Source organism: Syngnathus leptorhynchus, chromosome 18 (assembly GCF_054491065.1).
Source record: "Syngnathus leptorhynchus isolate UIUO chromosome 18, UIUO_Slep, whole genome shotgun sequence".
Lineage (NCBI taxonomy): Eukaryota > Metazoa > Chordata > Actinopteri > Syngnathiformes > Syngnathidae > Syngnathus > Syngnathus leptorhynchus.
The window spans coordinates 2,412,795-2,432,450 of NC_141212.1; positions in this window are offsets into that span (position 1 = coordinate 2,412,795).

Consider the following 19,656-nt stretch of genomic DNA (forward strand, 5'->3'; position numbering starts at 1 on the left):
CAGCGGCGGGCGACCTTCCTTAACAGCCTCACTCGGCCTTGACAAGAAGGGCTCACTTTTCCATCTCCCGCTATTGATTTCAATCAATCATCAAACCAGATATGGAAAAAAAAAAAAGAGGTAAACTTAGCATACATTTTGAGATGCTGTTCATTTGTCATTTTTCCTTACAGTGTTAATGAGCATCCAGCAACAATAAACAACCAATCCAGAGTGTTTTCGACTAAATTATCACCACGGAGGTGTAGTTAATTTTAAAACAGCTCCCTTCGGACGTGTTTATTATTTTGAGCTGAAGCGAAGTCATTAAAGCATCAAATGGTCCCCTTAGTGCCGTTCGCAATGTTAAATAAACCAAATGCTTGCATTGATTTTTCTCAATGAGGTTTTTTTTTTTTTTCCAAAGAAGCACCAAACCAACATTTCAGGGCTGCGTTTAATAATGATTTACATTACCTGTACATTTTCATTTCCCCCTCAAGGCCGACTAGGGAGTCGAACGAGGTTAAATAGATGAAACGTGACAGCCAATGAATTTGAACTCATCAAGTCACAAATGTACGGCCTTTTTGTTATGCTGTCATTGCCGCTGTAATGGATTTTTTTTTTTTTGCCTGTCTCGTCTCACATTCATTTAAGATTAAAAAAAAAAAAAAGAAAAAAAAAAAGGGGCTTGAAAGTTGCAATGGGAGATGATTGGATCCACGTCAGTGGCAGCTAATAGACAATGATTACGCTCTTGCCTCGTGGCCTCTCGGGAGACGGCAGAGCTCGCTCGGTGGATTCCAGCAGACTTCAAATGAGCATTAGGGGTGACACATCCTGCACGGCCCCGGACATGAAAGTCGGATTGAAAATGGCTGGAAAATTAACAGCAAATCTTTTTTTCATGGGTTAAGTTGGACAATTTTAGAAATAAAAATACATTTTGACAGGAGACCGCTTATCCTGTTTAAGGTTGTGGAGAGTTCGCATCTATTTGAGGCCAAAAGTGGAATACATCCTGCCTGAACTGGTCGCTACAAAAAAGTATTTATTTTCTTTTTTTTTTCATTTTTGGTTTTATTGTAATCATTTGTTTTAATTGAATCTGTTTGTTTGTTTTAATTTTCTTAAATTAATAATAGTTGATCTTATCTCAATTAGTTGTATTTGCTTAAAAAAGTGGAAGGAGGACCTTGACAAAAAAAAAACTTCATAAATTGCAATCGCAATATTGCAGGACAGAAGAAATCATACAGGCTTAGTTGTAACTGAGAAACTCGAGAGGATTTTTTTTATCAAGTTACATACACGTTGCTAGGCAGATTTTGTGTGGCACAACTATTTTGTGATTTCAAACTATCTACTAAGCAGCGTAATACAGTTGGAGAAACCTAATCAGCAACACTATTAGACTCTAATTAGGAATAGCAATTTTATTTGTAAAATTGAACCACTACAATTTAAGAAAAAAAAAAAAGCATGAGACAACCTAATCCAAAATTGTTTAAGGTTATTCACACCAGCACGGGGAAAAATTCATTTAGGCATGTCCTGAGAAGTGAAAATGAAATTACTTGGCAAAATGATCACATAATAACTTACAAATTCAATTTGGAAAAACATTTCTTCGTGTTGGTGCGGCACCTTTCAAAGAACCAGATGCAGAATTGGTTTTATTTGCTTAATTTATGCCGAGGAGCTGTTTTTTTTTCCTCCCCACAAGTGCACTTTCATAATTGAGGCAAAATAGTCTGTGTCCCATGATCAACCCATCCTTTCACAACATTTGGTCCAAATGACTGCAGGTGTGTGAATAACAGCGTAGTGTGTGTGTGTGTGTATAAAGCATAGAGCCACCATCAGAGGGACGGGTGTGAATTATGGTGCAAATGAAAGCTCGGCGTGAGTTATATGCGAGATAATCACCCTTGCGAGAAAACAGGCCTGCCCATTTGAGTGTCTCACTATGTGTGTATGAGCTCTCCTGTTCTCGAGAGCAAGTGTGTGTGTGTGTATATGTGTGTGTAAAGAGTGAGAGGCGAGTGGAAATGAAAGTGCTGCGTGGGTGGGTGTTTTCATATGTGTGCTTTACTCCCTCTAATATGTGCATGGCAAACTGAGCGCCTTGATGTGTTGCAGAGAAAATTGGCTTATTAGCTTTTATTTTTTTGGGTAATAGTTAAGACGCAATCGTTACGCCAAAGTCACATTCACGACTTCGTAAAGTGGAAGTTGACTTGATGCGTGGAACAGCCAGAGGAAGGTTAGCTGGTACACAATGCATGAAAGTACAATTAGTTTTCTTTACTCAAGGATGCTGACGGAGATTGAGTCAGATATGTTGCCATGGCGACTGCCGCATGTACGCCACGGCTGAGAGGCAGCGGCACTTTGCGAGCGCGAGCGGCTGATTGGTAGAGGAAGGACGTTAAGATAGTGCGGACGGCCTGTCTCCGCCTGCCTGTGTGACTAATGACCGGCGGTGTAGCTGCAGGATGGCGACGGGGCCCGCGCTGCCATGGCAACCGGTGAGCAAAAAGCATCGTTAGGCTAAATGGCCCAGGTGAGAGCATGCCGTAAAAGCCCCTCCGCCGCCACCCATTTCTAGTGGGGGTCACAATAAGTGATGGAACCCCCCCCCTGTAAATTCCCAGCAGAAACCCTAAACGAATATTTGCCTGCAAATGTGAAGCGAGGCTTGGAAGAAAGGGGAGAGGTGCCACTCCCAACACATTTAAATTTTTTAAAAAAACTATTTTTAAACACACTCCAAACCTATTTGTCACCAACAAACAAATCAGAAAATTAGAAATTGAATTCGAAAACAGTAGTGTCTCTTTAAGAAGCGGGCCCGGTGAGTGGCGCGTGAGTGTGAGCTGTGGCTGACAGCAGCTTCTACTTTCTGTCCTTTATTGATCATTGCTGAAAAATGCTTTAGAAAAAAAAACACACACACAAGTCAATCTCACAACTTCTATCTAAATCTAATATGTGCACCGCAGATCAATAGTGACTCACCAGTGCTCAAATTTTCCCTTCATGGCTCAGTCCGGCATTATGATAAGTGAGCAGAATAACACAATCCCTCCTGTCAGTTGGGAGCATTTTGACAGCGAGCTCAACTGTCCCCTGACACTGGAGGGGCCGCTAAGGCTCTGGCTGACTCACACACTTGAAGTGAGGAGGCATGCGAGCGCACACAATCACGCACTGGCACCATTGAGCCTAAACCGAGCTGTCAGTCACAACACAAGTCCGGCCCGGGAGAAAAAAACGGGGAGACTTTCAAGACCGCACCTGTGGTGCTCGCTGAAACTCTCAGGTAGTTCCATTGTAATTGATGAGAAATATTTGTTAGGGCCTATTTTGATGTTCTCACTCCGGGACCCCTTAACGAGCTGGCCTTATTTTTTGCCAAACGACCCATCTCATCAATTTCCTATTAGGACTGTGTGCACACTTCAATTAGAAATGCGCTGGCAAGCTGAGGCCATTCCAACAAGAAGCACCGGCGATCGTATAACGTGTATTCACGGGGAGCGCCGGCAACAGATGTGCTCATTTGCGCGCGTTGGCGCCGCTCTCGATAATGTGCCAGCTAACTCGGCTAAATACGTGCTAATTTGCAAGGCCTCGCAGTGGCTGCGCTAAACTACCAGCTGAGGTTTTTCGGTGCTAATTTGTCAAGGAGGCAGCCCCTTTGGGTGCTAATTGTGCCAAATTGTGAGTACACTTCTACGGGGCCCCCGCGTGCCAGACTCTCAAATGACTTCATGTCCGCATGTAAGCTTTTGTCTGCACTGAGGTTGTGAATATCGCGGAAATACATTATGTTTGTACTCCATCTGTACTTGAAAAACGACCCGATACTAGGGTATCGATACCACTTGTCGGCCCAGCTATTAAAGACACACATGAGGAACAATTTGACAGTCTTTGATGGTCCAAAATATGTTTTTATTACTTTTTATATTTTTCCGGGAGTTATGGTTGGTAAGTCGGTGTATTTCATTTCAGGGGTATAAATAACAAAATGGCCGCCCCCACCCAAGATGAACATAAAAGGTGGATTTTGTGACTTCATTCATATTTCATAAAGCGTAATATTAATCAGAATGCAGGGTTTAGACGAATGGGGGGGTATGAAAGCATCTTCTGAATGTTTTCCTAAAATTGTAAATTTGGCTTATTTCATGTAGGTGCAAACACAGAATATATTAAAAAAAAAAAAGTTAAAAGAAATTCCGGATCACGGGCAGGACCCCGTCCGCCGATGAAAGAAGACGAGTGGTATGATTGAATATGGAGCAGGCGAGTGGGTTTTGGAAAAGTCAGCATGAGAAAGAGAAGGACCTGGGAGAGATGATATTGCGGAGTGCAACATTCCATGTATAAAAATGAGAATTGGCAATATGGTAGCCTCCGGGTTGCAAAGTTCAAGTGCCTTTCCTCATAGAAATGCTACGATTGCAACGGGTGAGATGTCAAAGCAGGACACGACACGAGGCGTAGAACCGAAACCGATGTTAGCATGATGCTAACACTCGACCATTTCTCTTCATGCGTACGGCACACACGCATATGTTCCCCGACGGCCTCCGCAGGTGACAGATGGCGACCTCACAGCACGGCTCGCGTTTAACTCGCTTTTTAATCAAGAGCGATATGCTAATTATCCTCCGCATGCTGAGAAGCGGCGAGTCAGTCCATCCTGGACAACATTGTTTTTATTCCCTTTTTTAATGATGTTTTCACTGGATTTTAACGGTCAGGGTCTCGGCCGTTATGACGCCGTCGGGGTACTGTGAAGTATTTACGGCCAATGCGAGATGAGCCCTGGATAGAAAGCTCAAACAAGAGCATAGGTGACTTGCTGTTAAGCTTGAAAACAAACTAAAAGGGAGGCGGCGGGATTCTACGGGGATTGCGACGTTGTGTGTGACCGGTATTTTTTTGTGATGTTTGGGGAAAAGTTTTGACTTGCTGTAATTGGACTTTTTTTTTTTTTTTTTTGCAGAAAATGAAGATGTATTGAATTTCTCACTTCATTGAGATACCACTTAATGGAATTTTAAAAAATACTGTAATTAAGAAAATTCTGAATTTATACATAAAAATGAAACCCATGCAAATATTTTTGCATTTAATTCTTATATAATTCTTCAATTTTTTTGGGAATATTTAACAATGACTAACTTTTTTAGTTTATTTCCTTTGCATTACTTATTAGCACTGTTTACTTTTAATATATGGTAAAATATATTTTTTTATTCTACAGTTCATCATCACATCATTTTATTTGACATCTTAATCATCTCTCCGTGTGTCTACATGTCTATCATTTGAACCTTTTTCCACGATAAAGTCAAAAAAATATCCATTCACGTTGCAATTAAACGATCCATTGCTCCTTTTCCTTTCTTCTAATTCTCACTGTTCCCCTGCTCATCAAGCCATCCATGTTCCGCTCTCCTACGCATTGTAAAACGAACAAAATGGCTGTAAAATTACACTTTCATTCTTGTCGAGAGGCAGATGTTATCTAGCAGCAGAGCCAAGAGGTCACAAATTAATTCAGGAGGAAGCTCTTTAATGCTCACAGCTGGTTTGGGCAAAAGGGAGGCAGGAAGTCATGTATATTTTACACGTTTTCATCCTTACTCTGAAATCACCTTGTTATTCAAATTGAGACGCTACGACTTATTCATTCACTTTTCAAGGAACGGCTTTGATAGACACTGTCGGCAAAGTTTCGGGTGAAAGATTTTGTGGTTGATATTGAAGGCAAGCAATGTATCAGAAGCGGCCGACAAGGTCACGGCAGCGAGTACAAAGAAGCGAGCCGGCCGAGGAGCCCAAGACAAACAAAGCACTCAAACAAAGGACAACGAAGGACAAAAAAAAAAAAATAGGGATGCAAAAAAATACAAATAAACAGCTCAGTTATCAGAACCCTATCCTGACTGTAGGCCAAATTCAAAACCTGAACAAATCAAAAGTCGACCAAAGTCCCAGAATAAATCGTGTTCAACTTTCGAATCTCTGAGGTGATCTAGTTTCAATCCAATTGCTTTCAAAGTCTTGTTTGCCATTTTCCAAATACTTTCCCACTTCACCATGACCTCTCTAACCTCCTGTCTAAATAGCCTGTTTAAAAAAAAAAGGTTTCTATACAAGCCCGGGTTTCAACACGGCTGTCCAAAGACGTGTGATTTTGGGTATTTATTTACGCTGTCTGAAGAAGCTCGCCTTCGCACCGTGTCAGCAGGTGATGGCCAAACTCCGAGTAAGCTGTCAGAAGAAATAACCACTACCCCCCCAAAAATAAATATTGAACGGTTCAATGGAGAGGGGAAGGGGGGCAGGAAGAAAAATGGACAAAAACGAGAAAGGCTCAAAGAGGTCAAGAAAGGCAGATTAAAGACAAAACATTGAGCGGACCAGAAATGGACACACAAACATCTTCGCACTTCTTTCAGCCCGAGGGCAGGAAAATGTGAGATGCGTTGACAAACGCAACTACAGGTGCAAGTCGATAAGCTTCGCTTTGCTGCAAAGGTGTGTCCGTTTCTCATTCTTCGCTAACAACAAAAGGCCAATTGCGGCAATCTGCGCCAGGGCGGCCCTGATAGAAATGAAAGAGTCACAGGCTCTGATTTAATGGAGGGAAATAAGCCAGAGGCGAACAGATCCGGAAAGGAAAAGGAAGATAAACGAAAACAGTGAAATTGGTGGAAAATTAAAGATTTTCCAAGCTCGTGTGTCTCACGTTAGTTACCACCCTGCTGAGTGGGAAAGAGAGAGCTTTTTGTCTGAAAGAGGGAAAAAAAAAAAAGACGGTGAAGCCGTTTGGTAGATTAAACACTTCATGTTTTCTCGGAATTCAAGAACAGATTGCGTGAGAAGGGAAAAGCTTACGTTTGCCAGACTAGCATCACACTCAGTAAAGGTAAAACAGTTAGCGCTTGTTAAATACAAATATTTTCGGAGTGTGTGCCTGAATTTTGCGAGTAGAAAATCCCAAAAAGAAAAAGTGTACACTGCCTGTAGGATTTAGCATTTAGCTTCTAATGCTAACATCACAGCTCCTCTGCTAGCATTTTGTTGTGATATACCATTATGAATTATCAATCAATTCCACACCCACACACAAACAGGAAGCCCGATTTTTTTTCTTCATGAATAATGCCGTAAGTATGATGCCTATTAAAATGCTCGGTGAAAGAACAGCAGACATCCTACTTGACATTGGATATTGATTGAATGAAGATGAGGTAAGCGAATGTGCCCGAATGGTTGCTCCTCCTGCGCCCTTGCTTCGCGATTCAACCAGCTAGCGTAGTCAACTTTGCCTTTCAAGATGAAGGTGAAATTTGCTTGTGGCATCATCGCAACGGCGCCCGTGTGGGCTAATCAGTTGACCTTGGATGCTTTCATTCACTGTACCACAGCGTTTCTTCTTTCCCTGGCTTCTTGGATGTCATGTAATTGCCCCGGTGTGCGGGGGCCGACCCTGCGAGAGCTGACGTCTCCGGCGAGAGGCAATCAATGTCACTTCTTAGGTGTAATAATCACAACGGAAGTGCAGGGCAAACATTTTAGCCTGGCGGCCAATTAGCGTTATTGGCGGCGTTTTGCGGTGAACCGTTGTCAAGCCGTGTTTGTTTTGCTTTCTTCAAGCAGTCATCATATAAGTTTAATTATGGCGGCGGAACAACGTTGTCCCTCGTGTCCTCTTTGTAAATCGCAGTCACGGAATGCTAATAGTGGCGGGAACAGAAACATTGACTTACATTTACAATATTCTACTCACTGAATTTTGATATTGGCTACATGAAATTATATGAATTCACTCCAGTTTTCAATTGCTAGCGTTTCTCTCGAGCTTTTCTTCACAATGTGTCATGTCGATGTATTCTGCCCAAGGTTTTATATTTTTGTCATATGAAATATTGATTCAGAACAGCTTCCGATGATGTTATATGACAAATTTATGTGAGCTAAGCTACACGCAAGTCCACATTCAAACCTAGCTTAACTCCAGTGACACTCAAATTATGTTATATGGCAAATTTATGCGAGCTAGTTTATTCAAACCTAGCTTGTGACGCTAAACTGCCAAAGAAATGTGCTATGATGATTTCCCAGAAACTTTACGGAAATTTACCGAGCCCGCGTACAAAATGGCACATGAAGAAACAAACTCTATCACAGCTCATAACAAGTTATTAGCTGGTCCAACAAGTTATTAGCTGGGGGTCTTATGTAGAGCAGCGACGTCTTGATCAGCGACCAAATTTTCGGCGGCTCACGGCGAGCCACAACATGCGCGGCGTTTTTAATCCGATCTCTCACGCTTGTGCCTTCTTCAACGCGTTTGCGTTCCCACAGATGGTAACCTGTGATAGAAGCACACAAGCGGCGCCATCCGGGACTTGGCGCCGTTAACTCACCGCGGCTGCCAGTTTTTATTATTTTATTTTTTTATTAATTCCGCTTAGCAATACAAACATTGATTTTTTTTTTTTTCTTTCTCTTCTTCCGATTCCTAATGTCTCACAGCCAAATGTGCCATGATTCAATATAGAGAAGCATGTGGGAGGATGATAAAATAGAAATGTGGGATTTCGAGGGTTTAGAGTCCCTTGCTTGTTATTACCGCTATTCCTTCAAATTGCAGTTGACCCATTCTTAATACTGATCATTTCTTTTTTTTGACCTTGTGAGACTGCAGCACAGCAAACTGACCTTCACGTTTTTGTTTTTTTGTTTTTGTATCTGCTCCCACTGAACACGCTTTCCTCTGGCTTCCATTTTTTCCTTCCAGCCCAGCATGACATAAAATTTCCCTCCTCACGCTCATCTTCCTAGGACAGATCCACGTGTCTCGCGTTTCCTTCCATGTGAGCGATCTGGGCTTTTGACCTTCAGTCAGCGCTTGAGCAGGACGGGCGAGGAAGCGAGATACGCAAGCAGGGGCTTCTCTCTCGAGGGGGTGGGGGGGGCGCTCGCTTAGGACGATGGCATACATAACCCCTCAACCCTGCGGGGGAAACACTTGAATCGAGACCACCACGAGTGAAAGGTTAAGAAAAAAACCAACATCTTTGGGGGTCGGTTTGATTGGATTAAACGGTTAAAAATAAACCAATGGTGAATATAAATGCATAAAAATGTCCTCGCTGATGATTCCCGTTCGGATGTCTGTAGAATGAATCTGTCATCAATGCGCCGTTTGAGGCAAGACCTTCAAAGACGGTAAACACGTTTTAGAAATCCATCCAGATAATATCCGCCGCTCCAGGTCCATGTGTGCTGCTGCATGCTAATGTCAGCGCAATCTCCTCTTTGTTCTTGAAACCCACAGTAGATATTTTTAAACCGTGGAAATCATTTGCCAGCAGAGAGGAGATGGTTTCATATTTCTATAAGCTACGCCACGCAGGGCCAAGTGACACATGAATATTCTAAGCAGCTTTGTGCCTCTTTAAATGTATTTGCGCTGAATGTGCTGGCAGTGGGCCCCGGCCGGGGTCGGGGCGCCGGGCGTTATCTCTAATTCTTGCAATCCTAAACTAAACTCTGCCATGGTGATAATTCAGCAAGGCACGCAGCAAAAAAAAAAAAAAAAAGCTGAGTTAATTAACTCCAACTACTCCCTTCGTATTGCTTCTTTTTCCCTTTACGTGTCCTCGGAACACCCTCGATTGGAGGGCCCCCCTTTCCCACGACACGTTACTGACTAGGGGAGAACTATTTATGGAAACGACCGAATTGCGACATGTTGTGATTTCAACAAACGGATTTCTGATTGCAGCCATACATGCTAGCTGGCTAGGTAGCTATGAGTGCCTCAAAGTCCACTACACATATCATCAAAATGCTAAAAAAAAAAAAAAAAAGTACTTTACATAAAATCCATGTTGATGTCCATGCAGCTACTATTATGTTATTAGTTAACACTGACACAATTGGAGCACATTATGCCTCTGGATCTCACTTTTGGCCAGACTATGGCCGCCCTGGATGCTAACATTAGCCTCTTTGCTAAGTTAGCTCTGGACGCCTTGGTGTGGTTAACAAAGGCGTTTTAATACATTTAATGGAAAGGTCGAGTTTGTTGTATACGTTTATTTGATAACCAATTGATGCTTTAATACCGCATACGTGGTGACAGACGGAAAACATAAACATAGGCAGGGAATAAGCGAGGAAAATATGCTTGAAGCAGTGTTTGAGGATGATGCTATCTGTCTACCTCCCAGCGCCGCACCTTCTTTGCTCATTGCAATAAAAAGAAACATCTCGTCTCAATGTTGACTTTGCGTCTTTTTCTCATCTTCCAGAGGCGTTTGATGAATAACAAGTCTGCATGACCCTAAAGAGAAATTAGATCACATCTTCCACTATGTGACTCATTTGCTTATGTGAATGAATAAATGAGCTGTTTTTTTTTTTTTCTTTTTCTTCTTCTTCCTACCAGTAGCTGCCACCCCTCACTGCATTCCGCCTCATTTGACTCATACGAATCCAAAATAAGCAAACGGCCGTGTCTGCGACTTTGAATTTGAATGAGTTCGGCCATATCCAAAGTGGACATTTTCCGGTTTTCTTCGTCTCGGGCGGCGAGCGTAAAAGAAGTGGCTAAATATTTACTTGAGACGTCCTGGTCGTATCCATGACTACAACATCCCGTTTAGTGCCCTCCGTAGGCACGAGCGAGCAAGATATAAAAGCACAAGTGTGTTTTATTACGCCTTGTAAAAAACTGCAGCAGCTCCTATAAAAATGCATGTATCTTCAGATGATGACTATAAAAGCTCGTCAAGCATTTTTGCACGACAAGGTTAGGCCGCCGCTACAAGAAGCCAGACAAAAGGCCACTGTTTGGTTTCGTGTTTCAACACGACCCGTGCGCGTTTGCCACGACGAGCGTCTGACAGCCGAACAATACTACGGGCGGCGTGCTGGGCCCGCCTGTCTTGGCAAGAACACGAGCGGACACCGGAAGGAAACAGACAGGCCCGGCCCGGGGAGCTGACCTCCTCGTTTCGGACGCTTTTTCTGCTGGGATTAAACGCTGACTCGGCACATCTCGCCGGACAGGAAGACATGCACTGGAAAAGGACCAACGATCCTCTCTTGGTACATTTTCCTTATGTGATGGCCCCACCCTGTAGCTGTCATCTATTTTTGGCTGAGAGGGAGACAGCACTGTATGCAAAATAGTACACACATTGTTTTTGTCCTTCATGTCAGTTCTCATGAAATGAAAATAACATGGAAACTAGGTCTTTGGAAAAGTCCTATCTTGGTGGAAAATGGATGTTGTTCAGACATGGGTCATGGCAATGGAAGCAAGGGGAACACGCGTGTAATTGGATATCCTCGGATCCGTATCGGGACTTGATTAGTCGTTTTTTTTTTTTTTTTTTAAGTGCTTATTGTGTTCAAGGTCGCAGGAGTTTGTCGCAACTAATTTCATCTCTGCCAATGTGGATCTACTCCTAAATCTGCTTCAGCCTTTAGGTGACACTTAATCCAAAATAAGATGAGGGCGGTTGAGAAGAATGTGAGAAGAGATGAACAATATACAATAGAAATCTGCAGGCGGACTTGTTGGCAAAGGGAGATTGCTTTGTTTGTCTCCGTGTTTTCCTCATATTTAACAGCTGTTATTTTCTTTTTGCACTTGGGTGACGATTAATAAATTAAAAACAGGGAAATGGGGACCGCCACGGAAATTACGTTACCATTATCTCGGTTTCGGCATTAAGAATGGTTAACTTGTTTTTATATTTGTACGACAGTTTTCCCATTGGGAAGTGGAAAACATTTTGGAGATCAGTTATTATCCAATGTAATGATGCCAAACAGAGGATAAAGAATATATGCCTGTGAGTGTTGTTACATTGTCGGTCTACATATGTCACTCCACCGTTAGTGTTCAAATATCTCTTGCTAAATCACAGATGCCATTCATTATGTTGTTTTACATTATGTGTTAGCATGAAGCTAGCCGACTTAAACGTTTTGTGGCTGTTTTAAACTCACATCCTGTAATTCTCTTTATTTTAGGGTTAGTTTCAATTGCTCACGGAAAATACAAATGTTCTACAGTAGCTTACTGCCCTGCTGGCCAAAAAGCAACCAGTCGCTGTCTGTGGTGCTGAAAGTATCTCACAAGTGTCAGACTGACATTTTTTAGCAAGGTTTATGGTCTGGCACCAGAAGAGGGCCGTGGAGGAAAACGATTATCAGATTTATCCTGCAGCAAAATGTCGGCGGTGACACGAATCAGCTCTTATCTGCCGTGAATATTGACTGTGATGCCTGTCTGATGTAGCCTGCGCATGGCCCACATGCTTCTCATCAAAATGCACCGGACAACAAAAGCCAGGCGAGATCTTATCTTCTGTAATTACACACATCGGCCACAACGTTACAAACACCCGCGTACCCTGATAAATTGATTTCGGTATAGGACATGCTGCTAAAAATATAATAGCCACCATCATACCAATAAATTGTGATTTGTCAAATAAGTTTTCAACAAAAAAATCTGAAGTTTAGAAAGTTTGTAATGTCAAAGTTGCTGTCGCTGTAGGAAATTACAACTCGACAGACCTCGACTCGGAAGTGGCTGGACAGGCCGAGGGTGCACCAGGGGGACAAACCCAATTCGTTGTCATAGCGGCGGCTCGTGCAGACGTCGCCTGACTTTCAAATAAGGCCCCCGGGGGTGAAGGGGGCTTGCAAGGACGTGCTGTCAACACTCGCCGACACCGACTGTCAAGCCTGTCACTCTTGAAAAGCGCCCTGTCCGCTCAACGGTGTGTACCACCAAGTAAAAGACACAGCGAAGATGCCGGGAGACCAAACAACACAACTGCTGCTCTGCATTAATTATAAAAGTCTTCCATATACATGCACCACGCGATGACTTTTGAGTGTAGCACTTTAGTAACACCTTCCGATTTAGCCAATTAGCTTCAAAGGCATGTCGATACCAATAACATTAAGTAGTAGAACGTAGGGGGGGAGGGGGGGGTCGTGTGTGTGTGTGTGTGGGGGGGGGGGGGGGGGGCAGAGTATACCAAGTCAATTGATCGTGTAGATGCGCACCTGGGCTCCTTGTTTTCGCACAAACATTCACTGCAGAGGACGTGTTGGCATTTCAGAGTAAGGAAAGGACCAATTAGGGGTTGACAAAATATGCCCCTGATGCCGTGTGGGGATTTGACTTAAGAGTTTAAACAGCAAGACTTTGATTAAAAAAAAAAAAAAATCAATTTGTCTGGTTTCTATATATATTTACATGTTTATTTATTTATTGAGGAGAAGTGCTATAGCAACCAGACAAATTATATATATTTTTTTAATCAAAGTCTTGCTGTTTAAACTCATATATATATAAGCGATATATATATATACATATATATATATATATATATATATATATATACACATACACAGTAGCATTGCAATAGAAAGTAAAGCAGCAGCAGCAACAGGGCTTTGCCAACTCTGGCTGAGATGGAAAAAGAGTCTGAACAAATCGCCCCCACCCCCCCAATGTCATTTCAATGTGGACCACCGCCACACTGGCGCGGGCGCACGCATTGTTTACAAAGCGTGCAAATAAGTGCGATCTTACCGAATCTTAGGACGTGCGGCATCCCGCGAGAGTGACCGAGAAAGAGCAGCAGAAGAAGAAGAATGACGCTGAGCTTGGACCTGAAAACGACACTGCTTATCATCAGCGGACGGGAGGTAATCTTCATGTTGTTTGCGGGGGGTAATAAAAACAAATGCACCGTGGTTTTTTAATCCCGCCGGCGCGTGGGTTCGAGCCCCCTTTTTTTTTTTGTCTTCCCTTTCCGAGTCACGGTCGCTGTTTCTCTCTTATTTTGGAGATAGCCGCGTGAAGATCACGGCATGGTCACTCGCGCTCTCCCCAAATCCATTAGCAGTCCCGGCATGGTCCTCCCCGTCTTGCTCACTGCACCAAAGCGCAACAATCCTTCGGGTCGAGGAACGACGGGACATCCATGTCGAGGGAGAGGGGGGGTGGGGGGTCCGAGTGGGGGGAGAGGAGGAGGTGTGTGACTGAGGTGCGCGTTTTTGTAGCGCTGGCGGCGGGGGAGAAGGAGCCCGAGCACCGGTTGGTAGAGGTGAGGATGCTGGAGCGGGGATGACGAGCGAGCGAGCGAGCGAGCGCCAAGCAGAGGACACAGCAGCGATGTGCAGCAGCCCCCACTCTCCTCCTATGAGGCACTGTGGCTTGCATGCACTCCCGTTCTACTGCACTGCTGCACAGCCAGTGACGTGGTGCCAAGGTTAGTCAAGAGAGAGAGAGAGAGAGAGTGAGCAAGAGAGAGATAGAGATGAGAGAGAGAGCGACATGAGAGCAGTCGATGGATCGAGCGATCGACGCTGAGAAGGAAAATTCCGATTTCGAGCACAAAGTTCCCAGATTCCTTCCTGGAGTTTGCTTCTTCTCCCCCCCAAAAAACAAATTCAAGTACGCCAAAGTTCATGTTCAAATTGTACATCATATTTCCCCGACTTTTCAAACCACTCCACTGTATGGTCGATGGTAAAAAAATATATATATCCACTCAGTCACTCCACAGGGAGAGAAATAATATTTGACCCAAGCAAATAAAAGCCTTGCCGAAGGGGACTGTTTTAACATCCGAGGCGTGATTGTTTACGTTTCGGGAAACAAAAGCGGGGATCCGCGGAGGTGGCGAGGAGGCTTATCGCTCTGATTAACGACTTGAAACAGGCCGTATCCAGCGGATATGTCGCTTAAAGATGCCTATCTGCAGTCCTAGCATGGGCCTACATGTTATTGATTGAACACTCCCCGCACCTTATCAGCTTCCACCCCCAATGAACATCTCCCAAGTGGGTCGATGGACCTCCACCAGGGATATGTGCAACCAAAGAGCGGGGATTGTATTTCAGTCCGATAAATACATGAAAGGAGCTCTCGGGTGGAAAAATGAAGTTCAGCGTTTCAGTCATTGATGGGTTCTTGTGATATTTCAGTGTTATGGTAAGAATAATCATTATGTCACCAGGACACAATCAATGTATGAATTAACACTAAAAACAACAAGCTATTGTAGTCTATAAGTGATTTAAAAAAAATATTGTTGCTGTCAAGACCGCAAAATATCATCCCGCGGGCCGCAAATGGCCCCCCGAGCCGCAGGTTTGAGACTGTAAATGTATTTGAACACACTACATCATGGAATCACCAAAATTTTTGAAACTAAGAGCTATCAGCACTATGAGATTTGATTTTTTTTTCCCATTTTATAATAACGATGCAAAATAATAAGATGGAAAAATGCACATTTAGCAGTTATGAATGCTGAGCTGTCATCATAAGCACACGGAGATGACAAAATGTGTCAATAAGGACATCATGCTGACGCCCACTCTTATTTTTTTTTTTTACAAGAAAGGCTGCAGAATCACCCAAAAAATAATAATATTGTAGTCGTAGTAATGCTGGTGGCCCATATGGAAATGAGATTCCCTCGCAATGGTATCACAAACGCGGCGTGAACATTGACTTTGAGTGAGTGTCACTTTGCGTGGGTCTGCACGGCGGCCATCTGCGGCGTCGGAAAAATCAAAAGAGAATGGAAGCCATCGTGTCGCCATCTGGGCCATTTACATAATTACGGAGAAGTTGAGGATTTAGGCACAAGTCGGCGGAGCCTCACAAAGCATGAAAGGAATGCTCATTGCGCGCCGCCAGAAGATCTTGTCCTCTTAAAGTCACAGCAGCATCTAGTACAGGGGTCACCGTCCGCTTCCTGAGTCCTAATTCATTCATTCAAATTTGCTCAAATTACTTTTAATAGTTAGGAGAACACGGTCACTCTTCAAAATTGACGACAAGGCAAAAAAAAAAATTCTTCTTCTCATAAGCTGTGCTGAAGCAATGCAACACTGCCATCTACAGGGATGTGTTTGTCATTACAGTGGTTTACAAACCTGAATTTCACATTATTATTATTATTATTATTATTATTATTATTACGAAACCTAGTGTTCTACAAAAAAAATTGAAAAGTTTACTTGCACTTCTGATTTAAAAAAAATAAATAAAAATTGTTGACCGGATTAATTAACGGCAGCTCGGGGATCTGATGATATCGTGCAGGAGTACCTAATGTTGTGACCGGCGCAGCTACGTTCGTTAACAGCCGGAGCAAATACTTTGGATATCCTCGAGTGAATCTCAACACCGGGCTTTCAGATTGTCTTGTCGAGTAAACAGATGGCAGGGGGAGATGCTTTATGAATACACAGATTCCAGGGACTTTGCATCTTCCGGAGTCGGCTGGCACCGGAGTGGGATCCACTTATCCCAAATAGGACGCTTGAAGCCAGCGTCTCTGTGAAACTTAGCGCCGACTACTCGCATATTTTCACAAAAAGCAACTCGAGTACTGGATGGAGGCTGGCATCTTTCCGCTCGGCTAGCGCCGGTCTAAGGATGATAGATGAGAGCCAAAGTGTTGTGTACTCAGGTGGGGACGGCATAATGCGCCCAAATTTCTCAGCTCATTATTCCGCAGTCGGTATATGGATGCTCCGAGTTTGCAGGGTTGGTCGGAGTAGGGAGTAATTCAAGCTATATAGGACAATGCTCACTGTGAAAAGTGCCCTGGCCTATTTTGCTGCAGAAAACAATATACTAGATCTAGATCTATAATTATAGTAACCAGGACACAATCCATGACTTACAGGATGAACTAACACTAAAAACAACAAGCTATTATAGCCCGTAAGTGATTTAAAAAACAAAACATGTTGATGTTAAATCGGCAAAACATCATCTTGTGGGCCCGCAAATGGCCCCCTAACCGTGGGTTTGAGACCAACGCTGTAAATGTATCTGGAACACACCATAATAAATAACCCCAAAATGTTGATGTGCTAGCACTTCACGCGGAGATGTTGTCCCGCTGATTGACTTAGTTGCATTGATTAGCGCTCTGTGATGCTCGTGACTCGCAGGGAAGCTCTCCCGCGTCATTGGAGAGGACGTATCCCATTTGCATCCCTGATCAAACCGTGTCGTTTTTTTTTGAAGGAGACTGCAAATGAGTTGTGTTTATACGCACCGCCGCATGAGTCGTATACACGGCCATATACACGAGTCGGCCCGCTACGTCTTCTTCGTAAAGCCTTCTCGGGCTGCAGAATGCCAAAAGGGGGGACTTTATGCAAAGGCGAGATAACCGCTGCTAAAAGCCTTCAGTGGAGCGTCCCCCCACCCCACCACCACCCCCTGATCCCTCCATCCATCCATCCATCCTCGCTCGCTCACTTGCCCGGGCGCGAAACGTCGACAGAGAGGAGGGTGCCATGGAAACGAGAAGCTGACGCACTTTGAATGGTAAGCCCCGACAGAGAGGACTTTCATTCACTTCAATTGCACCCCCCCCCCCTACCACCACCACCCCGCGCTAACGGCCGCTGCATTATTCAGAATGTGACAATTGCGTTTTAAAACAGTAAAGGTCCGCAAAAAAAAATTGTCCTCCTCACCTGCCTGTCATGTCGGGAGGGCTCCGACTAAAGACAGCCCGGCTTTGTGACTAGCTTTACACAAAGATGTCAGTGGCCTGTTGAACACACACACACACACACACCAACCGACAGGATTTTGCACTTTGGAGGTTTCTCAGAAACGACAATTAGACACGTGGGGCACTTATTAGAATTTCAAAGAAACAGACCCGAGATAATAAAAAGCAGAACTTCATAAGTGTGACTCTGTACTGTTAAAGTAAATATTACAATGAAACTATATCAAATAGTTCGGTTTGATGGCTCAATTTGCAAAAAGAAGTCGGAATATTAAGATTTTGCCTCTGTTCTTGTCGACTAATCTCTTCTCAGCCTTGTGGTTTGTGATCTTCAGTAAACATGCACACGCAAAAACACACACTCAGCCGAAAACTAGCTGGATTCGTCGGAAGACGGCTGGTGTCGGACGATTGCAGAGCATCCGGAGCGGTCTGGTCGACGGGATAAGGATGTCCTTACAAGGCGAGTCTCGATGTGAATAATGAGGAAATCTGTGCGTGTGTGTGTGTGTGTGTGTGTGTGTGTGTGTGTGTGTGTGTGTGTGTGTGTGTGTGTGTGTGTGTGTGTGTGTGTGTGCGGAAGGGAGCGAAAGGGCAATGGCGATAGAAAAAAAGTCTGAAATTGAGCCAGAGGTAAAAGTGTAAATAATATAGACACATCCATCCAGTTGCTAATAAATGTTGGTCCTCACACGGTGGTTGTGTAGGGAAACCTTTTTCTCAACTTTGCACAAGTCGCGCAATCTGCACGGGAGAGCAGAAAGGATTTGCCAAGCAGATGGCTTTGCATATTAATGCATCCAAAACACAAGTGATGTGCATAAATCCAACATCACATGCACTGCACCAATGTCTATTGATGATGTGTTTACCACGCCCGAAGATAACCTCACTTCATCGCGAGTCGGACTTTGGGAGTCTTCGTGCTTTTTAGCGCGGTTCTTGATGAACTGCGACAAAGTGTCCTTCGAAAAAAAGCGCCGCTTCAACTCGAGAGTCAACTATTCGCGTAAAGGTAAACATGATGCAGGTAACAAAATTTAAAAAAAGGCTTTTAGTGTTTCATTAAAAGGCATTCTGCGTCAAAGCACACAATGGGGGAAGGTTCACTTCAAATCATACTTTTGTTGCCATGACAATTGGTGGCGGAGCTCGCTGACTAGTGCTGTCAATTTAGCAATTTTCTACTTGAAAGAAAAAAAGATATATAATATAATAAAAAAATTATATATATAAATATAGATTTTTTTTTTAGCTATTTTAAAATAGATTATATACATACAAAATATAATAGTAAATTATATATATCATATATATGTTTTTTTATATTATGTACATATATATATATATATTTTTTTATTTTATTTTATTTTTTTTTACATACACCCCCCCCCCCCCCCCATGTACTCCAAGTACATGGTCAGTAATCCCCAGCCTGATGACAGTGGGAAGCCACAGTGAATAATAACCACATGGAAGCAAAACAACAGGCAGTAAACATGGCGTTGCCGGATATCGTGCTGATGTGGCTAATTGCTAAATTTGCCTTTTCCGTCTGTCTGACCTGCCGACAGACTTTGACAGTCTAGCAGAAATTGTCAACAGACCAAAAGTCCTAGCGAGCGCTCGATTATCGACAATGGTGCTGATTGTGACAGCGAGCAAGGGAGAGGGGGGGGGGGCGAAGGAAGGAGGGTGGTGGTGGTGGTGATGGGGCGACTAAAACAAAACACCAAGCTCATCACACTCCGGCTAAAAGGATTGCGAGTAACAAAAGAGCATTCACAAACAGATGGATGAAACTGCCCATACAATCAACGGAATCGCAAAAATCTAAAAAAAAAATTCTACACAGCCAAGTCTTCTTCCTGCATGATCCTAAAAATAGCAGAAAGGGGTGGAGTGGGGTTAACACAAGTTTGGTGTTCATCTGGAACCTCAGCGCTCCCAACTCACTCTAATGGTTGCCAGGGCCCAGCCAGACATTCAAGCCGTAGCGATTACAGCCACGGAGGAGGTCAGCTATTGTGACTGCACTTCTTATATTTCA